The sequence below is a fragment of the Coregonus lavaretus genome, assembly GCF_964263955.1.
Source record: "Coregonus lavaretus genome assembly, contig: HAP1_SCAFFOLD_607, whole genome shotgun sequence".
In the NCBI taxonomy this organism is placed as follows: Eukaryota; Metazoa; Chordata; class Actinopteri; order Salmoniformes; family Salmonidae; genus Coregonus; species Coregonus lavaretus.
The window spans coordinates 1,497-27,735 of NW_028157821.1; the positions used below are offsets into that span (position 1 = coordinate 1,497).

General features: G+C 44.5%; 1 long non-coding RNA gene across 2 annotated transcripts in view; it reads left to right on the forward strand.

Annotated features, from left to right (window-relative positions):
- Positions 1 to 1,759: 1,759 nt before the first annotated feature.
- Positions 1,760 to 26,239, forward strand: part of LOC311124871 — a 32,763-nt gene continuing 8,283 nt past the window's right edge. The window contains exon 1 of one of the 2 annotated variants that reach the window (XR_014612817.1): positions 1,760 to 2,000. This is a non-coding gene — a long non-coding RNA (uncharacterized lncRNA). Of the gene's footprint in view, positions 2,001 to 12,010; positions 12,033 to 26,239 lie in introns of those variants that run through there. The other variant, XR_014612818.1, reaches the window with a different exon arrangement.

Sequence of the window (26,239 nt, forward strand, 5' to 3'; positions counted from 1 at the left end):
CCATCACCCACTAGGTCAGACCCCGTCCCATCACCCACTAGGCCAGACCCTGTCCCATCACCCACTAGGTCAGACCCTGTCCCATCACCCATTAAGCCAGACCCTGTCCCATCACCCACTAGATCAGACCCTGTCCCATCACCCACTAGATCAGACCCTGTCCCATCACCCATTAAGCCAGACCCTGTCCCATCACCCACTAGGTCAGACCCTGTCCCATCACCCACTAGGTCAGACCCTGTCCCATCACCCACTAGGTCAGACCCTGTCCCATCACCCATTAGGTCAGACCCTGTCTCATCACCCACTAGGTCAGACCCTGTGTCATCACCCACTAGGTCAGACCCTGTGTCATCACCCACTAGGTCAGACCCTGTGTCATCACCCACTAGGTCAGACCCTGTGTCATCACCCACTAGGTCAGACCCTGTGTCATCACCCACTAGGTCAGACCCTGTGTCATCACCCACTAGGTCAGACCCTGTGTCATCACCCACTAGGTCAGACCCGGTCTCATCACCCACTAGGTCAGACCCTGTCCCATCACCCACTAGGTCAGACCCTGTCACATCACCCAATAGGTCAGACCCTGTCTCATCACCCACTAGGTCAGACCCTGTCTCATCCCCCACTAGGTCAGACCCTGTGTCATCACCCACTAGGTCAGACCCTGTCTCATCACCCAGTAGGTCAGACCATGTCTCATCACCCACTAGGCCAGACCATGTCTCATCACCCACTAGGCCAGACCATGTCTCATCACCCAGTAGGTCAGACCATGTCTCATCACCCACTAGGTCAGACGCTGTGTCATCACCCACTAGGTCAGACCCTGTGTCATCACCTAGTAGGTCAGACCCTGTGTCATCACCCACTAGGTCAGACCCTGTGTCATCACCCACTAGGTCAGACCCTGTGTCATCACCCACTAGGTCAGACCCTGTGTCATCACCCACTAGGTCAGACCCTGTCTCATCACCCACTAGGTCAGACCTTGTCTCATCACCCAGTAGGTCAGACCCTGTCTCATCACCCACTAGGTCAGACCCTGTCTCATCACCCACTAGGTCAGACCTTGTCTCATCACCCACTAGGTCAGACCTTGTCTCATCACCCAGTAGGTCAGACCTTGTCTCATCACCCAGTAGGTCAGACCCTGTCTCATCACCCACTAGGTCAGACCCTGTCTCATCACCCAGTAGGTCAGACCCTGTCTCATCACCCACTAGGTCAGACCCTGTCTCATCACCCACTAGGTCAGACCCTGTCTCATCACCCACTAGGTCAGACCCTGTCTCATCACCCACTAGGTCAGACCCTGTCTCATCACCCACTAGGTCAGACCTTGTCTCATCACCCAGTAGGTCAGACCCTGTCTCATCACCCAGTAGGTCAGACCCTGTCTCATCACCCAGTAGGTCAGACCCTGTCTCATCACCCAGTAGGTCAGATATTTATAACATGATGTCCCTGTTATTGTCTTCTTGTCGCTATTCATTATCCAAGACAATCTCTGAACTGTTTACTGTTTTCATCCCTCTCTTCTCTCTGTCTCTCTCTCTTCTCTCTGTCTCTCTCTCTCTCTCCCTCATAACCTCCCCTCTATATGTCTCTCTGTCTCTCTCTCTCTCTTTCTGTCTCTCTCTCTCCCCCCTCTCTCTCTCTTTTTCTTTCTACCCCTCTCGCTCTCTTTTTCTTTCTACCCCTCTCTCTCTCTCTCTCTCTCTCTCTCTCTCTCTCTTTCTCTCCATCTCTCTCTTTCTCTGGGGAAAAATAATAAAAAGGCCCACCATGTTTACTGGACGTATTCCATACTCTTTCTTTCTTTTCATTCTCTCTCTTGTTCTCTTTTGTCCCTCTGTCTTATTGTGTGCATGCGGTGTCCAGGTGTGAGGAGAATTGCCTGAGCTGCGATGGCCCCGGGACGACCTGCGGCAAGTGCAAAGATGGCTACAACCTCATCAGCAGAACGTGCATCCTGAATGCAACCTGTAACAATGGTGAGTGTGTGAAAGCTTGTCGAGGGTCACACGAAGGCCTGAAATACACACACACACACTTTCAGACACACACACACACACACAAATAGCGGTGGTGACACATAACCCAACAGTTCTTTCTCTGGTGGGATGACAATACAGAAGACTGTGTGAATTGTGTGAATGCAGAACAGATTGGCGCGGGGTGCTAAAAATGTCATTGCTGCGACCCCTGTGTCACACTTAATCTCTTTCACCCTGAGTGAAGTAAGTGGTGGTTCTGAAAGGCCTGTAATTGCCATTAACAAGTTCTTTGAATTCTCTCTCGGAGCATCAAGTTGCATCCCAAATAGCACCCTATGGGCCCTGGTCCAATGTAGTGGACTATATAGGGAATAGGGTGCCATTTGGGAGCCAGATGCAGTACAGTAGCTACCGTAGCTCTTAGAAGCTGCTTTCAGCTTTCAGCTCTCACAGCCAGAACCAACTGCTTGGTCGTTATTTTAATAACTAGTTGGTATTTTTACCGCCATGTGAAAATGGACCATAACTGAACCGAGCAGAGGCATTTTCAATTGAATGGGCTTTGTCCCCTTTCTGAAGTGCAGGGTGGTGGTGGGGCTTTGGAGCTGGGGGTACTATTTCATACAGTAGGTATTCATAATGGATCGTGACAAGTGTCATTTTAGAAAAAGGCCATTTTATTCTCGCTAGGAAATGTAAATTAAAATTAACATTTGCGATGGTTGTCAAAGGTACCACGCGAACAATAGATTTGCTTGAAAAATAGGATCGTTTTTCTTTGATATGATATTCTCATAACAACATCACATTAAGATGGTTTGATGTTTTTAAGTTGGACGACATTCATATGACACGGTGATGATGGTATAGAATAAGATATTTAAAGGTAGTGTTAAAGTGTTGTATCCAGACATTGGTTTGCTTTCCCCCTGACTTACAGTAACACTCTACTGATGCCCTTTGGCTGTTGGGAGAGAGTCAGTCAGAGGGGAGTTGGGAGAGAGTTGGTTAGAAAGGGCAGTTGGGAGAGAGTTGGTTAGAGAGGGCAGTTGGGAGGGTTTGTTAGAAAGGGCAGTTGGGAGAGAGTTGGTTAGAAAGGGCAGTTGGGAGAGAGTTGGTTAGAGAGGGCAGTTGGGAGAGTTTGTTAGAAAGGGCAGTTGGGAGAGAGTTGGTCAGAGAGGGCAGTTGGGAGAGTTTGTTAGAAAGGGCAGTTGGGAGAGAGTTGGTTAGAAAGGGCAGTTGGGAGAGAGTTGGTTAGAGAGGGCAGTTGGGAGAGTTTGTTAGAAAGGGCAGTTGGGAGAGTTTGTTAGAAAGGGCAGTTGGGAGAGAGTTGGTTAGAAAGGGCAGTTGGGAGAGAGTTGGTTAGAGAGGGCAGTTGGGAGAGTTTGTTAGAAAGGGCAGTTGGGAGAGAGTTGGTCAGAGAGGGCAGTTGGGAGAGTTTGTTAGAAAGGGCAGTTGGGAGAGAGTTGGTTAGTTAGGGCAGTTGGGAGAAAGTTGGTCAGAGAGGAGAGTTGGGAGAGAGTTGGTCAGAGAGTATAGTTGGGAGAGAGTTGGTCAGAGAGGATAGTTGGGAGAGAGTTGGTCAGAGAGGGTAGTTGGGAGAGAGTTGTTCAGAGAGGATAGTTGTGAGGTTGCCATGTTCATGAGGTTGCCATGTTCATGAGGTTGCCATGTTCATGAGGTTGCCATGTTGGCCCGCTTTATGTCTAGCCTGCCCTGGCATACCTGCCAGTTTCTGCATTCTACAACCCTAACGGCCCGTCCAAAAAGGCACCCTATTCCCTATGTATGGCACTACATAAGGCTCTGGTCAAAAGGTCAAAAGTAGTGCACTAAATAGGTAATAGGGTGCCATTTGGAACACAGATGTATATCACTGCCTTGGCAAGACAACAACAAGTTGTCTCCAGTGGAAACTGGCACCCAGGCTACTTTAACTGCATGTCTGTATTCTGAGGTAAAGAATGAATGACGAATAGTCTAGCTCTACCTCGCTGAGCCTTGCTAAGCCACTATCCGGGGGAAATAGAGCTGTAAAGTTGGATGTTTCTCATACTGTAGGTGGCTATCGAGACATCTTGTGAAATGTTTGTTTATTCTGTTTTTACAGGGGCGGAGTTCATCCAATTGGATGCACTCAGCAAGATATTGGAAACTTACCTATATAGGAATAGACGCAATGCCTTCCAGACTTGGGTTCAAATACAATTTGAAATCTTTCAAAAACGTTCAGCATTTGCTCTTGCCTGCCCGGTGTGCCAGATGGTCAGGGTTTACAGTTTTGGGACTATTCTATTGGTTGATTACACCAGGCAAGCTCAATCAAGCACAGATAAAGTATTTTAAATGATTATCGAATATTATTTGAACCCATGTCTGCTGCCTTCTGCAAACCTCATAGCACTTTCACCAATACTTTTTTGAAAGAAACACCCCTACGTTTGTGCCTTTTAGGAAATGTTTCACGTTCAGATTCTCTCACAGTAAGTTTTAGTTACTTTCAGTTGTTGTGCCCCGCGGGGTGCTCGCTTGCTCGGGTCTCCAGGGGTGTTTCTCAATTGCGTCCCCCAGGATGTGGAGGAGGGGATGTGATTTGGGTTTGAAAGAGCAACTAGGGCCCATGGCTGCAGCTGTAGCAGCCTGTGAGCTATATAAGGGAGGGAGCGAGGGAGCGGGGAGAGAAAGGCTATGGGCCCTGGTCAAAAGTAGTGCACAACATAGTGAATAGGGTGCCAATTGGGGTGCACCGAAAGCATTGGCAGAGCAGCAATAACGTTGCTATGAGTAAACAGTGCCTCTGTATGGCCTCACCAGGGCCTCACCAAAGCTCCCATGGAGGTATGTAAGAGGGAACAGGGTTGGCCCGGGGTCTGGGGACCTATCTCTGGTTAACAGGCTTCTCTCTCTGCACCAGGGATTCTTTACAATGACCCAATTTCACCACGGGACTAGAAAACCCTGGGCCAGAGTAGAATTTAAGGTCAGGGAGAGAGAGGAGTGAGGCAGAGGGGTGGGGCGGGGGGGCATAGCAAGGTGAGAACTGATGTGGTAAAGGGGGAAGACGTGGAGAGGGCACGGAAAGGGTAGGATGGATGGATGTGGAGAAAGGGTGTAGTAGAGAAGGAGATCTAGAATAGGAGGGGACAAGGAGTGGGCATGAGAAGGGCAGAAGGGAGGTAGCTGAGAGAGGAGAAAGGGGAGAGCGTAACAGTGGAGGGAGGAGAGGGGTGAACGTAACAGTGGAGGGAGGAGAGGGGTGAGCGTAACAGTGGAGGGAGGAGAGGGGTGAGTGTAACAGTGGAGGGAGGAGAGGGGTGAGCATAACAGTGGGGTGAGGAGAGGGGTGAGCGTAACAATGGAGGGAGGAGAGGGGTGAGCATAACAGTGGAGGGAGGAGAGGGGTGAGCGTAACAATGGAGGGAGGAGAGGGGTGAGCATAACAGTGGAGGGAGGAGAGGGGTGAGTGTAACAGTGGAGGGAGGAGAGGGCGTTTTGGGGAAAGGGGATTTGTGTAGTAGTAAAGGGTTGGTGTAGTAGTAAAGGGTTGGTGTAGTAGTAAAGGGTTGGCACAGGAAGTTTGTATAGGGGAAGGAAGGAAAGAGTGGAAGAGGACATAGCTGTGTGGATCATCTCTGAACAGGAAGTTTGTATAGGGGAAGGAAGGAAAGAGTGGAAGAGGACATAGCTGTGTGGATCATCTCTGAACAGGAAGTTTGTATAGGGGAAGGAAGGAAAGAGTGGAAGAGGACATAGCTGTGTGGATCATCTCTGAACAGGAAGTTTGTATAGGGGAAGGAAGGAAAGAGTGGAAGAGGACATAGCTGTGTGGATCATCTCTGAACAGGAAGTTTGTATAGGGGAAGGAAGGAAAGAGTGGAAGAGGACATAGCTGTGTGGATCATCTCTGAACAGGAAGTTTGTATAGGGGAAGGAAGGAAAGAGTGGAAGAGGACATAGCTGTGTGGATCATCTCTGAACAGGAAGTTTGTATAGGGGAAGGAAGGAAAGAGTGGAAGAGGACATAGCTGTGTGGATCATCTCTGAACAGGAAGTTTGTATAGGGGAAGGAAGGAAAGAGTGGAAGAGGACATAGCTGTGTGGATCATCTCTGAACAGGAAGTTTGTATAGGGGAAGGAAGGAAAGAGTGGAAGAGGACATAGCTGTGTGGATCATCTCTGAACAGGAAGTTTGTATAGGGGAAGGAAGGAAAGAGTGGAAGAGGACATAGCTGTGTGGATCATCTCTGAACGCTCTTTCTGCCCCCCCCCCTCTCATCTCTCTCTCTAGCCGACGAGGTGTTCTGTGAGATGGTAAAGTCCAACCGGCTGTGTGAAAAGAAGCTGTTTCGCCAGTTCTGCTGCAGAACCTGTCTGATGACCGGATGAGAACCCCAGAGAACCCGAAGTGTGGAACCTGGAGAGGAGCCCAGCGTGGAACCCACCACTTCCTCATCCGCTGTACATTTCCAAACTAGCTAATGTCTGTGTTTGAATTAAAAGAAAGAATGAATAGGCCTTCACCAGGGTTGGTGACCAACCCTGGAACACGCACTATTCCTCCCATCAATTTTACCCCGCAAAGGGTAGACTTGATTTTCATACAATATATATTTTAAAGTTGTCTGTTTTATAAAAAACTACATACAGTATGTAACATGTATAAAATGTTTATTTTTTATTCCAAGGCTGCATCGTTGTAAAGTACGGTACTTTTTACGACTACACATGTTAGTCGATAATTCTCTGATTGAACCACTGTTTTTTGTAAGTGAATCAGTCACCTGAATAGTATGAACTGGTTGATAAATAAACAGCATCACTCAAAATCGGGATCGTATTTATAAGGCACCAAATGGAATAAGACAAACTGAAACAGGGAGGGACTACTTGAACTTGTTTTCGTTTTCTGTTGTGTGCCCTACCAATTACGACCCGGATCAACTTTTTCATACAAACTTCCTCACAAAAAAATTGTCTATACTGTATAAGGCTTTTAGCTTTTTATAAAGAAATGTGTAAAACAATAAAATACTATATACGGTTTTACATTTTAGCAGACGCTTTTATCCAGAGCGATTTACAGTAGTGAGTGCATACATTTTCATACTGGTCCCCCATGGGAATCAAACCCACAACCCTGGCACTGCAAGTGCCATGCTCTACCAACTGAGCTACACAGGACCATTATGGTACACTGTAACATTTCAAATGCTGTTGTACATTTTAGAATGTGTATTTGATGTTTTAACATTAGTTTTATGTAAGATCAGAAGAACGAAATAAAAGACGTACATTGTGTATGATATCTTGTTGCATAGAAATGTTTGACACAGGCTTTCAAACTCACTAAAACTTCAACCTGAATATGACTCTTATCAGATCTTCAAACCAATGACAAAACAATACAAGGAGTTTGTGAAGTCAACATTGTTAAGTTGTGTCCAAAGCCTCAGGCCTAGATTCAAACAATTCAGCGTGTTTAGCCGATGTCGGAGGTGGAAATGCGTTGGAGCTGTCACATCCACAAATAGCTTCCAGGGTTATACCTATCGCAGACATTGCCATTGGAGTCGCATAGACGGGTTAGCTGACAACGCCACGAAAACAATGTGCGCGCTTCAATGGGGCAGAAGTCTGTGCGTTGTTGGGATTCTGAATGGCCAGATAGCTAGCAACAATGACAAGAAGCTGCCATGTGGGGAATCGTGGGTGGCTTGTTTCAGCTCGTTGTATCTTGTTATTGATACCATGTTGTTTTGAGGTCTTTTGACTGGTCATGTCTAAGCTCGTATGACAAAAATCCGCTAGCTAGCTAACCAACAACTGTAACAATGTATCTGAGAGACAAGAAATGCTCATTGTGCAAACTGATTTATGTTTTTTTTAAACATTGTGGATGAAATATAGTTTACATGTAAACAATCTAAGCCAACCCCGTCTGTTTTTCCCCATGGTTGCACACCGGTCGGTTTTGTTGCTAAACAACCAACCTGTCTATTAGCAGAAAGCCCATGCAGCACAAGTTGAACACTGGAATGTGTGATGTAATCTTCACCTTGATAAGGCTGATATAGATCCTTATTATTTTGTTGAATGATTTTCAATTTAAGTGTAATTTCTATATAGCATTATATTACACTATATACACTTTCTCGTTCTGAACTTCTAAGGCGAGTGGTAAGGGTGTGGCTTCCTGACAATAACTACATGAGCAACCGCTCACGGATTTGACAGCTCCAACGCAGTTACACCTCCGACATCGTATAAAAACAATGATACGCTATGCAATTGTCGATTGTCGCAGGATAACGCTGAACTGATTGAATCTAAGCCTCAGTTTTCACCAGCATGATTTAAACATAATTTCAATTAGCTTGGCACATTACAACGCGTTCTCTAATTGAAAACACCTTGCAGTGATTTCACTTAATCTCTTGCCCTTGACATTTGCATACCTTCTTATTAACACGTTGGTTTAAATACGATTTAGTGCCATGTCGAAATTCTTATCACTCCAGGGGGTCTGATAACACCATGCTCTCTGGAAACCTTAATGTTCATTTGAGCTTTTTCAATCTAATGCTGACTTCCCACACAACTATGTCTGATGTTGCAACCTTTCAAAAATGTCCTGTGGTAACTCTCTGGTAAATTTACCACACAGTCAAGTATTCCTGTGGTACTTCTCCAGTGGTAGTCTTGTGGTACTCTGGGCTATTCCTGTGGTACCGGACCTATGGTATTCTTGTGGTGTCCAGACATTTTGTGGTACACTACATGACAAAAAGTATGTGGACACCTGCTTGTCGAACACCTCATTCCAAAATCATGGGCATTAATATGGAGTTGGTCCCCCCTTTGCTGCTATAACAGCCGCCACTCTTCTGGGAAGGCTTTCCACTAGATGTTGGAACATTGCTGCATGAACTTGCTTCCATTCAGCCACAAGAGCATTAGTGAGGTCGGCCACTGATGTTGGGCGATTAGGCCTGGCTCGCAGTCTGCGTTCCAATTAATCCCAAAAGTGTTCGATGGGGTTGAGGTCAGAGCTCTGTGCAGGCCAGTCAAGTTCTTCCACACCAATCTCAACAAACCATTTCTGTATGGACCTCACTTTGTGCACAGGGGCATTGTCATGCTGAAACAGGAAAGGGCCTTCCCCAAACTGTTGCCACAAAGTTGGAAGCACAGAATTGTCTAGAATGTCACTGTAGGCTGTAGCGTTAAGATTTCCCTTCACTGGAACTAAGGAGCATAGTCCGAACTATGAAAAACAGCACCAGACCATTATTCCTCCTCCACCAAACTTTGCAGTTGGCACGCTACGCGCTTCAGCACTCGGCGGTCCCATTCTGTGAGCTTGTGTGGCCTACCACTTCGCGGCTGAGCCGTTGTTGCTCCTAGACGTTTCCACTTCAAATAACAGCACTTACAGTTGACCGGGGCAGCTCTAGCAGGGCAGAAATTTGACAAACTGACTTGTTGGAAAGGTGGCATCCTATGGCAGTGCTACGTTGAAAGTCACTGAGCTCTTCAGTAAGTCCATTCTAATGTCAATGTTTGTCTATGGAGATTGTATGGCTGTATGCTCGATTTTATACTACTGTCAGCAACGGGTGTGGCTGAAATAGCCGAATTCACTCATTTGAAGAGGTGTCCACTTACTTTTGTATATATAGTGTATTTTGGACCATTTTACCACACATTTGTTATTGCTGTGGTACAAATCCTGTGGTTTTGTGTGATAATTTTAGTTTTTTAATGTGGTAATTCTATGTTCTTTTGTGGTTAATTGGTGGTACCACATGGTATGTTAATTTTTGCATTTTACGTACTTGAAACTGATCCTTAAAACGCAATTCACAAATATGTGAGGCAACTCACAAATGTAATGCAAATCACAAATACGTAAATACATGTGCCATGATCTATTGAATTGATGTCAAGTATGCCTTTTAAAAGTGAAATATTCTTAATTACATTTGAAACCTGGGCTCCAGACAAAGTGTTTAATGAATAAAATAAACAGTAGTTTGTTTTTTAACAAGTTTATTGTCTTATTTCTCCTGAAAGAGACTGTCTTAAGATAATTTAAGATTTGAACGGTCCAATTTGTCTAATCATACTCAGAACATGATATTGAGATACCTATTAGCTACATTTTGCGGATTATTCTGTTCAGGCAGTATTGTACCACAGGAATAGCTTGCCTTTGATGATTTCTGTCAAATACTGCAAGATTACCGCCACATTACCACAGAAAAATAAAACACTTAAATTCTTGAGGTACATTATCACTCAATGTTTTTATTCTTGTGGTACGGTACCACATGACTTTTATTCTTGTGGTACGGTACCACATGACTTTTCTGTTGTATTCCTATCATACCGTCAGGTTTAATTAACATTTTACTGCAGTGGGCTACATCAGGGTCACACAGAGTGTTTCTTGGTAGTCTTAAATAAATCTACTTTGAAACAAAAGTATACACCGCACACACATGGTTATGGGCTTAAAAAAAGAAGACACCTGTACCATGTCAGATATAGAGTTGAAATGGTATTCCAGTTTTAGTTTGCATCCCAATATTACACTTTATATGCATCACAGAAGACTGAAATAACAAAACCGTTTGACATAGGAATACAAGAGTTGCTGTGTTTTTCGTTGTTGAAATAATGTTGATTAATTATGAAATTATGAAAAATATTAATAACATTCCACCCATGAGGCGATTTGATCATTTGGCTGCATGAAAGGGCTACGATTCTTGTGGTACTTTCTGATGTACACTTCCTCATTGTATTGCTAATAGTATTCAATGCTCCCGCAGAGGGTTCTTTTGAAGATAACACCCTTTCTGTCTCCCTACATGATGCTATTGTCGTCTATTGCGATTGTCATCGGCTGTGGCATACAGAAAGACTCGGACAGAAAAGTTAAACTTTTCCATGAGTCTTATTTCAATCTGTTTGGCTTTATGGATACCCTCGTCACCCACCCCCCATGTAGATTTCACCATTCCTGCTACTTCGGGAATATCATGTCTCAAGGCCAAATCCTAACTTGAGATCCACGCAAGTTTCAAATGCACGTTGGTTTGCAATTTCGTCATGTAAAAACGGGCGCACTGGTATTATTCCACCAATATTTGAGGTGTTTCATTAAAAACAAGCGCAAAAGTGACAATTTCATGCAGCACTAAAGGGAAGTTTTAAGACCCACCAAAAGCAGGTCTTAACGTTAACGCAGTTGGTAATGACATGGATTTTCAGAGCGGAAGTGCAGCCTTTCCAGCAGTGACGCACAGTGCCCAGGGAACAAGGGATGTGCAGTTTGTGCCTGTGAATCTTGTATTTAGAAACATAGAAAACCGATTGCCCCCTAATCAAGGCTGGTTTAGCCCCCTAATCAAGGCTGGTTTAGCAGCTTCGCATAGAATATATTTGTATCCTGGCCATGCATTAGCCAAGTAGCCAATATGAATAAAGGGGTTTTAAATGACCTAGTGAGAGTGCCGTGAAAGATTTTGGAGGTTTTTGCCCTCTAAATGTTTTGCTTTTTCATTACTCACAATTCACATACAGCACCTGCATACTTCATTTCACTTGTTCAAGTAGGCTATCCATCCCGATTTTCAGAGAGCGCCCCTCTTCAGATTACCAAATACGCACTCCTCCAAACTATTCAGTCCTCCTATAATGCCATAGCAACTGCCGATTTTTGGGAGAATGTGCATTGCACATAGGCAATGATACAATTGACAGGATGTTATGCATAAAGATATTTAGGCCTACGTTTGTACAGAGTGCCATGGAACAAGATATGCGATTTATGATATAATGTTTCTGACCCCATTCTATTTAGAAATATTGTTGTTGTTTTAAAAAGCAGATTGCTTGTTTTTAATTTGATTAAAAACTAAGCATAGCCTCCCTTCAATGAAGGCTGCTTGTTTGTCCCGCCCAATAGAGTGGTTGATTGTTTATCAACAAAAACGACACGCGCGCAACCATGGGGCAAAACAGGTGAGGTTGCCTTAGATTGTTTGCAACATGTAAGCTATAGTTCGTCTCCAATGTTTATTGAAAACATAAATACATTTGCACAATGACAATTTGTTGTCTTTCAAATACATCATTACAGTTGTTGGTTAGCTAGCGAATTTTAGCCATATTAGCATTGACATGAAATCAGTCAAAACACCTCAAAACAAGACATGGTATCAATAACAAGATGAAACAACCTGAAACGAGCCACTTAATATCCCCCACATAGCAGTTTCTTGTCATTCTTGCTAGCAATCTGGCCATCCAGCATCACAACAACAGGCTGACTTCTGCCCCATGGAAGCGCACACATCGTTTTAATAACATTGTCAGCCAACCCATCTACAAATAGCAGCCCATCAATAAAGGGTTTGGCTCGTGAGATTGCTTGGAAATAAATATTAATCACCAAAGCTTTATTAAAAGGTCAAGTTTGGGACTAGTAAAACAGGGAGCATTTTTATCATTATTTTAGGTAGAACCTATTATTATTTAGGATGTGCTTAAAAGCCTCCATAGTCTACCTTAATTATGCCCACGGGGAGCAACTATGGTGCATGTAACTGTATTTAGACATAGCCCATTTAAAACAAGTTGTTTCGTTTTGATTAGAATTTGATCTTGCTTATTGACAACATTTGGCATGTCCATGGCTGAGACATGGCAGACATAATGCAATTTACAGTAGGCCTAGCCCCTATATAAATAAAATAAATAAATAAATTGGTCATTTAGCAGACGCTCTTATCCAGAGCGACTTACAGGAGCAATTAGGGATAAGTGCCTTGCTCAAGGGCACATCGACAGATTTTTCACCTAGTCGGCTCGGGGATTAGAACCAGCGACCTTTCGGTTACTGGCACAACGCTCTTAACCACTACGTTACCTGCCGCCCCATGTCATATCAGTGCAAATGCTATGTTTAACAATATATTTTCATATTGAAGCCATGCAATTAGGCTTCTTACAATGTTGACTGCAAATATGTTCAACATATTTAGCAAAGATGGGATAGGCCTTCATGCATCTTGTTATTTTGTTTTTGCAGGCTATTTAACAAACTAGGCTATATATGGACTAACATTCAAATTGGGGTTGATAACAACTCAATACATAAAATACAGTAAATACACTACTTGAAGCAACCACATATTTAGCCATGGACCACTTTCTGATTGACCAGTGAGGGGTCATGCCTTGACACACATATAACTTGTTCATTCATCAAAACTCAGCCCTTTTACGCCACCATCAGCTACTGCGCCCATAACTCTGGTTGTGAAAATAGCACAAATATTTCTGACACACCACTGAATTTATAGCACTACCACCAGTGCTACGATTTACCATTGTGCTAGATTTGTTCAAAAAGAGCCCTCAGACTTTTGCATAAATAATGCAATGATGTCAACAGGAGATTTTGGCATAAAATCCAGTTACGCACAAGGATCTCAAGATTTGCACCTCACTGACCCTTTGTGCTGGGAATGTGGCTGTGTATTCTCCTATGGTAAATCACCATGTCTGCGTAAAAAATGGCAACCTATTCCCCATTTAGTACACAAAGTAGTGCACTATATAGAGAATAGGGTGCCATTATATAGAGAATAGGGTGCCATTTAGGACACAACCCATCTTAGCTTTCAGCACTCACAGACCCTGAGTTGCCTAACATTGGGAGCATGAACTTTACTGGAAGAGGATTTGTTTTTTGTATTCACTATCAGCACATTGCTCTTTGAGGAGAAAATGTTCTCTGCTGTGTTTGACTGAGGTTGTCCTCCTTTTAGCCTTGTATTTTGTACTCTTGCCCTACTTCACTTGTACCCTGAGGATTGTGTGCGTGCATGTGTGTTTGTGTATTTGGTCCATTCAATACTGTCCTCACCAGTGGTGGTCAGTGCCGTTTAAGTACAGCATATTGGATGACTCTCATTCATATTCCATTCACCCAGTTCAATGTAACCGCGATAGGTTTAGGGTACTACATGATCCTCAAATTTGCCCTATACCCATCATGAGGTTGCTACAACCTAGCCTATGAATAAAAGTTTACAGGTAGGTGCACACAGATCAAGAGACAAATTTGTGACATATGGACAGACAGTGACATTCAATACCGCCTTGCACACTCTTGCCTGCGTCTAGCTGATATAGGGTGTAATCATTAGTCCAACAGTTTCAAACAAGAGTTTCTATTGGACAAATTCAGGTACGTTTATCCCTGTTTTGTTCCGTTTGCTTCCGTTTGCTTCCGTTTAAGAAACGCTTTTCAACAGAATCGGCGGAATGAATACACCCCTGATCACGCATAGACACAGTTCACTTTCATAGCAGCCACCTTGTATTCCTTCTCGCATCTATGCGCTCTCCTCCTCTCACCTCTTCCCTTTGCTTGTGGACTTCAATGCACAACACATCAGCTGTATGTGACCAGCCGAAAAAACCTTTCCAAGCCAAACCGCTGCCCACAGCCTACATCGTTGTCACCATGTTAGCTAAAGTAACGTCATAGTCTTAGAATTAACGCGTTAGTAAACCTGCTACAATCATGCAGTAACGTTAGTGTACAGTCAGTAAGCAGTTACACCGGCGGGCCCCAGTGGCAATAAATTAGTAATACCAAAAGCTTACCTTGACTTGAAAGAGTTCCAGTGTTGTGTTGGAAAGTCATAGCCAGCTAGCTAACATAGCACCCCTCTGTTTGAGCAGGGTGTTTCAGTAGGCTAAACTAGCTAGCTGCATTTTCTAGCTAAGTAAGTGAAACTGAAAGTGAAAAACAATGACGAAATCTCTCTATTTTCTCTCTTGCTTCTCCTTCATTTTGGAATAAATTAATTTGTTCAAAACTGTTCAACTATTGTCTTTCTCTTTGAGTCAACTACTCACCACATTTTATACACTGCAGTGCTAGCTAGCTGTAGCTTATGCTTTTAGTACTAGATTAATTCTCTGTTCCTTTGATTGGGTGGACAACATGTCAGTTCATGCTGCAAGAGCTCTGATAGGCTGGAGGACGTCCTCCGAAAGTTGTCATAATTACTGTGTAAGTCTTTGGAAGGGGGTGAGAACCATGAGAACCCATTAACTAATCTCATCGTCTTAAAGTAATTTCCTCTCATCATGGATTCCCCAAATTTTACAGCTTTCAGATTTCTTTTTACAGGACCATAACATTTAGCAGCCAATGCCAGTGTGACAGAATGACCAGCAGTTACCACATGTTTTGCATCCAGTATTGTTAACTTGCTAACACACAGAAAGGAGTCAAGCATATTGAGGAGAAACAGCTGGCTTGTGGTGAATGACCAAAGGGCTAAGAAGTCTTGACCTGACCAGATGAACTGTTGCTCATGTACTGGTGGAGGAACGCCTTGTGTCCCACTGTGGCTGTTTCCCATCACTGCTGCTGTTTCCCCCTCACTGCTGCTGTTTCCCCCTCACTGCTGCTGTTTCCCCCTCACTGCTGCTGTTTCCCCCTCACTGCTGCTGTTTCCCCCTCACTGCTGCTGTTTCCCCCTCACTGCTACTGTTTCCCCCTCACTGATGCTGTTTCCCCCTCACTGATGCTGTTTCCCCATCACTGATGCTGTTTCCCCCTCACTGCTGCTGTTTCCCCCTCACTGCTACTGTTTCCCCCTCACTGATGCTGTTTCCCCCTCACTGATGCTGTTTCCCCATCACTGATGCTGTTTCCCCCTCACTGCTGCTGTTTCCCCCTCACTGCTACTGTTTCCCCCTCACTGCTACTGTTTCCCCCTCACTGATGCTGTTTCCCCCTCACTGCTGCTGTTTCCCCCTCACTGCTGCTGTTTCCCCCTCACTGCTGCTGTTTCCCCCTCACTGCTGCTGTTTCCCCCTCACTGCTGCTGTTTCCCCATCACTGATGCTGTTTCCCCCTCACTGCTGCTGTTTCCCCCTCACTGCTGCTGTTTCCCCCTCACTGCTACTGTTTCCCCCTCACTGCTACTGTTTCCCCCTCACTGCTGCTGTTTCCCCCTCACTGCTGCTGTTTCCCCCTCACTGCTGCTGTTTCCCCCTCACTGCTACTGTTTCCCCCTCACTGATGCTGTTTCCCCCTCACTGATGCTGTTTCCCCATCACTGATGCTGTTTCCCCCTCACTGCTGCTGTTTCCCCCTCACTGCTGCTGTTTCCCCCTCACTGCTGCTGTTTCCCCCTCACTGCTGCTGTTTCCCCCTCACTGCTACTGTTTCCCCCTCACTGATGCTGTTTCCCCCTCACTGATGCTGTTTCCCCATCACTGATGCTGTTTCCCCCTCACTGCTGCTGTTTCCCCCTCACTGCTACTGTTTCCCCCTCACTGCTACTGTTTCCCCCTCACTGCTGCTGTTTCCCCCTCACTGCTGCTGTTTCCCCCTCACTGCTACTGTTTTCCCCCTCACTGCTGCTGTTTTCCCCTCACTGCTGCTGTTTCCCCCTCACTGCTGCTGTTTCCCCCTCACTGATGCTGTTTCCCCCTCACTGCTGCTGTTTCCCCCTCACTGCTGCTGTTTCCCCCTCACTGATGCTGTTTCCCATCACTGCTGCTGTTTTCCCCTCACTGCTGCTGTTTCCCTGTCACTGCTCAAAACTACCCAGGCATCTAGTTGACCACACCAGTGGCTGTTTGGGAGCTATGTCAAGTTGTTAACAGAGTGCAGTATTGATATTAATTATAGGCTGTCTGTCTATCTCCCCCTATATTGAAACGTATCTGATGGTTTAACCCTTTGTACAACAACACTCTAAATATATTGTTTCTGTACAACAATACTCTAAATATGTTGTTTCTGTGTACAACGACACTCTGAATATATTGTTTCTGTAAAACAACAATCTAAATATATTGTTTCTGTACAAGAACACTCTAAATATATAATTTCTGTACATCAACAGTTTAAATATATTGTTTCTGTACAACAATACTCAAAATATATTGTTTGGGGCATATTGATTGTTGCCTTTGATCATTTGATAGTATGACATTTGATCAACTTTTTTTTAATGCCGGTCCAGGGCCCAAGGGATAGTACTTGGTTGCCTAGGTGTTCTGATGACCTGACTAGCTGATAGAGAGATGGGTGTCCTGAGTTTTTTGAATGTGGAACCTATATGAAGGTGTGGGGCAGTCAGATCAGAGTTCAAATACATGCATATTAAATCTTATTTTCTGTGTATTTGAGTATTTTCAAATAATCAAATCAATGCAAATAGTCCGGGTGCCCATTTGATTAATTGTTCAGCAGTCTTATGGCTTGGGGGTAGAAGCTGTTAAGGAGCCTTTTGGACCTAGACTTGGCGCTCCGGTACCGCTTGCCGTGAGGTAGCAGAGAGAACAGTCTATGACTTGGGTGACTGGAGTCTTTGCCAATTTCTTGGGCCTTCCACTGAAACCGCCTAGTATAGAAGTCCTGGATGGCAGAAAGCTCGGCCCCAGTGATGTATTGGGCTGTACACACTACCATCTGTAGCTCCTTACGGTCAGATGCCGAGCAGTTGCCATATCAGGCAGTGATGCAATCGGTCAGAATGCTCTCGATGGTGCAGCTGTATATCCTTTTGAGGATCTGGGGACCCATGCCAAATATTTTCAATCTCCTGAGGGGGAGGTTGTTGTCCTGGCACCACACTGCCAGGTCTCTGACCTCCTCCCTATTGGCTGTCTCATCGTTGTTGGTGATCAGGCCTACCACTTTTGTGTCGTCGGCAAACTTAATGATGGTGTTGGAGTCGTGCCTGTCCATGCAGTCATGGGTGAACAGGGAGTACAGGAGGGGACTGAGCATGCACCCCGGAGGGGCCCCCGTGTTGAGGATCAGCGTGGCAGATGTGTTGTTACCTACCCTTACCACCTGGGGGCGGCCCATCAGGAAGTCCAGGATCCAGTTACAAAGGGAGGTGTTTAGTCCCAGGGTCCTTAGATTAGTGATGAGCTTTGTGGGCACTAAGGTGTTGAACGTGAGCTGTAGTCAATAAACAGCATTCTCACATAGGTGTTCCTTTTGTCCAGGTGGGAAAGGGCAGTGTGGAGTGCGATTGAGATTGCGTAATCTGTGGATCTGTTGGGGCGGTATGCGAATTGGAGTGGGTTTAGGGTTTCCGGGATGATGGTATTGATGTGAGCCATGACCAACCTTTCAAAGCACTTCATGGCTACCGACGTGAGTGCTACAGCGTGGTAGTCATTTATGCAGGTTACCTTCGCTTTCTTGGGCACAGGGACTATGGTGGTCTGCTTTAAACATGTAGGTATTACAGACTCGGTCAGGGAGAGGTTGAACATTTCAATGAAGACACTTGCCAGTTGGTCCGTGCATGCTCTGAGTACACGTCCTGGTAATTCGTCTGGCCCCGCGGTCTTGTGAATGTTGACCTGTTTAAAGGTCTTACTCACATCGGCTACGGAGAGCGTGATCACAAAGTCGTCCGGAACAGCTCGAAGCGAGCATAAAAGGCATTTAGCCCATCTGGTAGGCTCGCATCACTGGGCAGCTTGTGGCTGGGTTTCCCTTTGTTGTCTGTAATAGTTTGCAAGCCCTGCCACATCCGATGAGCGTCAAAGCCAGTGTAGTAGGATTAAATCTTAGTCCTGTATTGACGCTTTGCCTGTTTCATGGTTCGTCTGAGGGCATAGCAGGGTTTCTTAGTGTCCCGCTCCTTGAAAGCGGCAACTCTAGCCTTTAGCTCGGCGCGGATGTTGCCTGTAATCCATGGCTTCTGGTTGGGATATGTACAGTTGAAGTCGGGAGTTTACATACACCTTAGCCAAATACATTTAAACTCAGTTCACAATTCCTGACATTTAATCCTAGTAAAAAGTCCCTGTCTTAGGTCAGTTAGGATCACCACTTTATTTTAAGAATGTGAAATGTCAGAATAATAGTAGAGAGCTTTTAGTTCTTTCATCAAATTCCCAGTGGGTCAGAAGTTTACATACACTCAATTAGTATTTGGTAGCATTGCCTTTAAATTGTTTAACTTGGGTAAAAAATGTCGGGTAGCCTTCCACAAGTTTCCCACAATAAGTAGGGTGAATTTTGGCCCATTCCTCCTGACAGAGCTGGTGTAACTGAGTCAGGTTTGTAGGCCTACTTGCTTGCACACGCTTTTTCAGTTCTGCCCACAATTTTCTATAGGATTGAGGTCAGGGCTTTGTGCTGGCCACTCCAATACCTAGACTTTGTTGTCCTTAAGCCATTTTGCCACAACTTTGGAAGTATGCTTGGGGTCATTGTCCATTTGGAAGAACCATTTGCGACCAAACTTTAACTTCTGACTGATGTCTTGAGATGTTGCTTCAATATATCCACATAATTTTCCTTCCTCATGATGCCATCTATTTTGTGAAGTGCACCAGTCCCTCCTGCAGCAAAGCACCCCCACAGCATGATGCTGCCAACCCCGTGCTTCACGGTTGGGATGGTGTTCTTCGGCTTGCAAGCCCTGCCTTTTTCCTCCAAACATAAAGATGGTCATTATGGCCAAACAGTTCTATTTTTGTTTCATCAGACCAGTACGAACTTTTTCCCCATGTGCAGTTGTAAACCGTAGTCTGGCTTTTTATGGCGGTTTTGGAGCAGTGGCTTCTTCCTTGCTGAGCGACCTTTCAGGTTATGTCGATATAGGACTTGTTTTACTGTACATATAGATACTTTTGTACCTGTTTTCTCCAGCATCTTCACAAGGTCCTTTGCTGTTGTTCTGGGATTGTTTTGCACTTTTCGCACCAAAGTACGTTCATCTCAAGGAGACAGAACGTGTCTCCTTCCTGAGCGGTATGACGGCTGCGTGGTCCCATGGTGTTTATACTTGCATACTATTGTTTGTACAGATGAACGTGGTACCTTCAGGCGTTTGGAAATTGCTCCCAAGGATGAACCAGACTTGTGGAGGTCTACAATTTTTTTCTGAGGTCTTGGCTGATTTCTTTAAATTTTCCCATGATGTCAAGCAAAGAGGCACTGAGTTTGAAGGTAGGCCTTGAAATACATCTACAGGTACACCTACAATTGACTCAAATGATGTCAATTAGCCTATCAGAAGCTTCTAAAGCCATGACATCATTTTCTGGTATTTTCCAAGCTGTTTAAAGCCACAGTCAACTTAGTGTATGTAAACTTCTGACCCATTGGAATTGTGATACAGTGAATTATAAGTGAAATATTCTGTCTGTAAACAATTGTTGGAAAAATTACTTGTGTCATGCACAAAGTAGATGTCCTAACTGACTTGCCAAAACTATAGTTTGTTAACAAGAAATGTGTGGAGTGTTTGAAAAACGAGTTTTAATGACTCCAACCTAAGTTTATGTAAACTTCCGACTTCAACTGTACGTATTGTCACTGTGGGGATGAAGTCATCGATGCACTTATTGATGAAGCCGGTGACTGAGGGTGGTATACTCTTCAATGCAATTGGATGAATCATGGAACATATTACAGTTTGTGCTAGCAAAACAGTCCTGTAGCGTAGTATCCACGTCATCTGACCACTTCCATATTGAGCGAATGAACTACTTCTATTTGAAGTATTAGCAATTTTTTTCAAATAGTTTCCTATAAATACTATTTCAAACTATTTTCAAATACTTGTTTCCAGATAAGTACATGTGCACTTGTTACACCGTGACTGTTGGGCTCAGTTACCAGAGCGTAGAACTTTCAGCGTAACTGAAAAGAACACTCTGTGGCCAGACTTTGCATGCACTAAACCCACTCACTGTAATTAGCTTTCCATGAAAACCGATGTTGAATTGCTATATTATTATTAAAGGCCTATTAGATGACACCTGAGAAGTTTATTCTCTGAGCGGAGTTAGGCCTACCTATATTTGCTATACATTATTATTGTAGAACAGTGTAGCCTGCAGGTGAATGTTGACACTTGTTTGTTTTGTGCATAATATCAAAGATTTGTTATTTCCTAAATAGGCTATGAGAATATAAAACAGGATCGTATTTATTTTCCTCTTGTCTCAAATATCATATCAGAAAAATATTATACAAATCATCACTGATCAAAAACTAGCCTACTGACTATCAACAAATTACACCAAGTAGGCCAATGTTTGACTAAAACAGTTGTGTTTTGAACTGCCAACATTGATTTGATTTCGGTTTAATTGCTTCACTAAATAAAAAGAATGAGGTGAGCGATTTGCTAGCATTTTAATAGTTGTTTCTTTGATTAAAATCAGATTGATAAATACTACGACTTTAAAATAATGAGCATGGAAAAGTGACTATATCCATGCCTCTTGTTGGAGTTCGTTCTCTTGGTTCATACATGGCTTTCCACGTTCATTCTCCGTGTCACTGCATAATCCATCAGTTCTAAGAAACCACCAGTATCACCACACCGGTCCGGGCGGACTAGATCTAGACCAATCAATACACAACTATTCTTGGGCCAAATCAAGGCTGGACCGTCCCCGAAAATATACGTCTATGATTGGTCAGGCTGGCATTGTTTGGGGGCGGAGCTCATTAGAATAGTACCCAGTGTTCAGTTTCCGTAACCATTACTGAAAATATTGTTGTAGTTCAAGTATTCTGTTGGTTCTTTTAACATGATCACTACCAAATTCTAAAGCTTTTGAAAATTATTATTATTATTATTATTATTATTATTATTATTATTATTATAAAAGGCTGTCAGAAGTGCAAGTGATGAATAGGAGCAATAATAAATACTCCATACTTCAATCTCCATTTTGCTATTTTATTTGGAAATAAATCATTTTGAACTTGACATACAGTAATGCTTTCTTCATTGACATGTAGATGGACATGAAATTATGTGGGGTTGAAATTTGGCCATAGAAACATTGACCAAAAAACGTTTCACCAGTTACTTCCAATGGTGATTAAGTAATTGGTGAAACCTTTTAGGTCGATGTTTCTACAGACTAGACTAATAAGTAAAACATCAAATGCATATACCATATTCCTCTTTAGACAGAAAATAAAGCTTTGTAATCTTACTCTGTGTACCTCCCAAACGGGACCCTTTTCTCTATAGGGTTCTGGTCAATAGTTGGCCTGGTGCACTATATAGGGAATAGGGAGTCATTTCGTGATGGAAAGAAAGGACATGGGTTAAGCTCTGTCGGGAAAACCCTCAGCCCTCTTCTCCTCTCGAGCTCCAAACATGAAAGGCTACTTTCATCTTTCAGAGCACAAATTCATTATCTGACCCCGTTCGGCTTCTCTGACTGACTATCTCCTTAGCCATCCTCCTTACAAGCCTGTTTAGCCAGCGCTAACATCCAAGCATAGCATATGAATCATCACTCAGTGTGACTTTTATATCTTTTTCGAGCTACCCGTGCTCCTCAGCGCGTTGTTTTCTCTGCACTAGAGACAGGTTACTCATGACTTCAATTGCCCAGAACCTAGTTCTTGATGTGGCTGTGTCGCTGTGTGGAGGTGATAACTGCGCTACAGCGACGGCAGTATGACTCCGCGGTGACCCATTTCTCAGGACGATAAGCGTGTATGATTAGGAAACTTTCCGAGGTGCAGCATCATTCTGGGTGTGAGAGTCGCAAAACCCCCTCTACCGTCTGTCCCCTTCTGTCCTCCCTCCCTATATGGAGCGAGGACAGAAGGGGACAGACGGTTCCTTTTGATGGTGCTCATTGTCTTTCCAGGGACTAATAACAAAAGTGTAAACCAGTGTGATATCAGAGAAGATTGATTTCTGTTGCAAAAGTGCTTTGTCTAGACATGAAAACCATTATATAGTTCAGAATCTGACTGATCGCATCACTTCTTTCTGTGCTAGTATGATTAATAACTTAATTTGACCTCACACACACTCTTAAAACAGTAAAACACTCAAAACACTCTATTTGGACTTGATGAAGGCTTGATAGCCTTGTGCAGGGCTTTCTCCTATAGAGCAACATTTTTTATGGAATGGACTGCCGATCTATGTGAGAGATGCAGATTCTGTCTCAACCTTTAAAGGGATACTTCAGGATTTTGGCAATGAACCCTTTATGTATACTTAACAAAAATATAGATGCAACATTTAAAGTGTTGGTTACATGTTTCATGAGCTGAAATAAAAGACCCCAGACATTTTCCATATGCACAAAAAGCATATTTCTCTCAAATGTTGTGCACACATTTGTTTACATCCCTGTTAGTGAGCATTTCTCCTTTGCCAAGATAATCCATCCACCTGACAGGTGTGGCATATCAAGCAGCTGATGAAGCCGCATGATCATTACACAGGTGCACCTTGTGCTGGGGACAATAAAAGGTCACTCTAAAATGCACAGTTTTGTCACACAACACAATGCCACAGATGTCCCAAGTTTTGAGGGAGCATGCAATTGGCATGCTGACTGCAGGAATGTCCACCAGAGCTGTTGCCAGAGAATTGAATGTTAATTTCTCTACCATAAGCCGCCTCCAATGTCGTTTTAGAGAATTTGGCAGTACGTCCAACCCGTCTCACAACCGCAGACCACATGTAACCACGCCAGCCCAGGACCTCCACATCCGGCTTCTTCACCTGCGAGATCGTCTGAGACCAGTCACCCGGACAGCTGATGAAACTATTGGTTTGTACAACCGAGGCATTTCTGCACAAACTGTCAGAAACCGTCTCAGGGAAGGTCATCTGCATGCTCGTCATCCTCACCAGGGTCTTGACCTGACTGCAGTTCGATGTCGTAACCGACTTCAGTGGGACAATGCTCACCTTCGATGGCCACTGGCACGCTGGAGAAGTGTGTCCTTCACGGATGAATCCCAGTTTAAACTGTACCAGGCAGATGGCAGACAGCGTGTATGGCGTCGTGTGTGCGAGCGGTTTGCTGATGTCAACGTTGTGAACAGAGTGCCCCATGGTGGGGGTGGGGTTATGGTATGGGCAGGCATAAGCTACGGACAACGAACACAATTGGATTTTATCAATGGCAAATTGAATATACAGAGATACTGTGACGAGATCCTGAGGCCCATTGTGTGCCATTCATCCACCGCCATCACCTCATGTTTCAGCATGATAATGCACGGCCCCATGTCGCAAGGATCTGTACACAATTCCTGGAAGCTGAAAATGTTCTTCCATGGCCTGCATACTTACCAGACATGTCACCCATTGAGCATGTTTGGGATGCTCTGGATCGACGTGTAGGACAGCGTGTTCCAGTCCCTGCCAATATCCAACAACTTCACACAGCCATTGAAGAGAAGTGGGACAACATTTCACAGGCCACAATCAACAGCCTGATCAACTCTATGCGAAGGAGATGTGTCGCGCTGCATGAGGCAAATGGTGGTCACACCAGATACTGACTGGTTTTCTGATCCACGCCCCTACCTTATGTTTAAGCTATCTGTGCCCAACAGATGCATATCTGTATTCCCAGTCATGTGAAATCCATAGATTAGGGCCTAATTTATTTATTTCAATTGACTGATTTCCTTATATGAACTCTTAGAAATTGTTTCATGTTGCGTTTATATTTTGGTTTAGTGGACTTCCCCAGAGTCAGATGAACTCATGGATACCATTTATGTCTCTGCATCCAGTATGAAGAAAGATAGAGGTAGTTTCGTGAGCCAATGCTAACCAGCGTTAGCGCAATGACTGGAAGTCTATGGGAAACGCTAGTTAGCAATTGCGCTAACACTAGTTAGCAACTTTCTTCAACCTGCTCGCAGAGACATGAAAATGAATTCATCTGACTATGGGGATGTTAGATAAAGGGCTTCATTTCCAAAATCCTGAAGTATCCCTTTAAATATTTACTGAAGTAGGTCCTATGATTGAGTGTAGTCTGGCCCTGGGGTGTAAAGGTGAACGGCAAGACACTAGAGAGACAAACCACCCTTGCTGTCTCTGCCTGCTTGGCTCCCCTCTCTCTATTAAGGGGGCTGAATCACTGGCTTGCTCACGCTCTCCCATGCTGTCCTTAGGAGGGGTGCATCACCTCTAACCAGGCTTTTATCGCTATACTCGACCTGAGTGGGTTGAGTCACTGACGTGATCTTCCTTCCTGTCCTCGGGCTCGTGCGGTGGGGGAGATCTTTGTGGGCTATACTCAGCCTTGTCTCAGGGTAGTAAGTTAGTGGTCTGTTGATATCCCTTTGGTGGTGTGGGGGCTGTGCTTTGGCAACGTGGGTGGTTATATCCTGCCTGGTTGGCCCTGTCCGTTGGTAACTTTGGACGGGGCCACAGCATCTCCCGACCCACCCTGTCTCAGTCCCCAGTATCTATGCTGCAATAGTCTATGTGCTATTAAAAAATTTAAGTAAAAAATAAAAATAATTAAAGAGCAGCAATAAAATAACAGTAGCGAGGCTATATACAGGGGGTACCGGTACAGAGTCAATGTGTGGGGGAACAGGTTAGTCGAGGTAATTGAGGTAATATGTACATGTAGGTAGAGTTAAAGTGACTATGCATAGATAATAAACAGAGAGTAGCAGCAGCGTAAAAGAGGAGGGGGGAGCAATGCAAATAGTTCGGGTAGCCATTTGATTAGCTGTTCAGGAGTCTTATGGCTTGGGGGTAGAAGCTGTTAAGAAGCCTTTTTGACCTAGACTTTGCCGTGCGGTAGCAGAGAGAACAGTCTATGACTAGGGTGGCTGGAGTCTTTGACAATTTTTAGGGCATTCCTCTGACACCGCCTGGTATAGAGGTCCTGGATGGCAGGAAGCTTGGCCCCATTGATGTACTGGGCTGTACGCACTACCCTCTGTAGTGCCTTGCGGTTGGAGGCCGAGCAATTGCCATACCAGGCAATGATGCAGCCAGTCAGGATTTTCTCAATGGTACAGCTGTAGACATTTTTGAGGATTTGAGGACCCATGCCAAATCTTTTCAGTCTCCTGAGGGGGAATAGGCTTTGTCGTGCCCTCTTCACGACTGTCTTGGTGTGTTTGGACCATGATAGTTTGTTGGTGATGTGGACCGTGCTCGGTCCTCTTCTTTTTCCTGTAGTCCACAATCATCTCCTTTGTCTTGATCACGTTGAGGGAGAGGTTGTTGTCCTGGCACAACACGGCCAGGTCTCTGACCTCCTCCCTACAGGCTGTCTCGTCGTTGTCCGTGATCAGGCCTACCACTGTTGTGTCGTCAGCAAACTTAATGATGGTGTTGGAGTCGTGCCTTGCCATGCAGTTATGGGTGAACAGGGAGTACAGGAGGGGACTGAGCATGCAC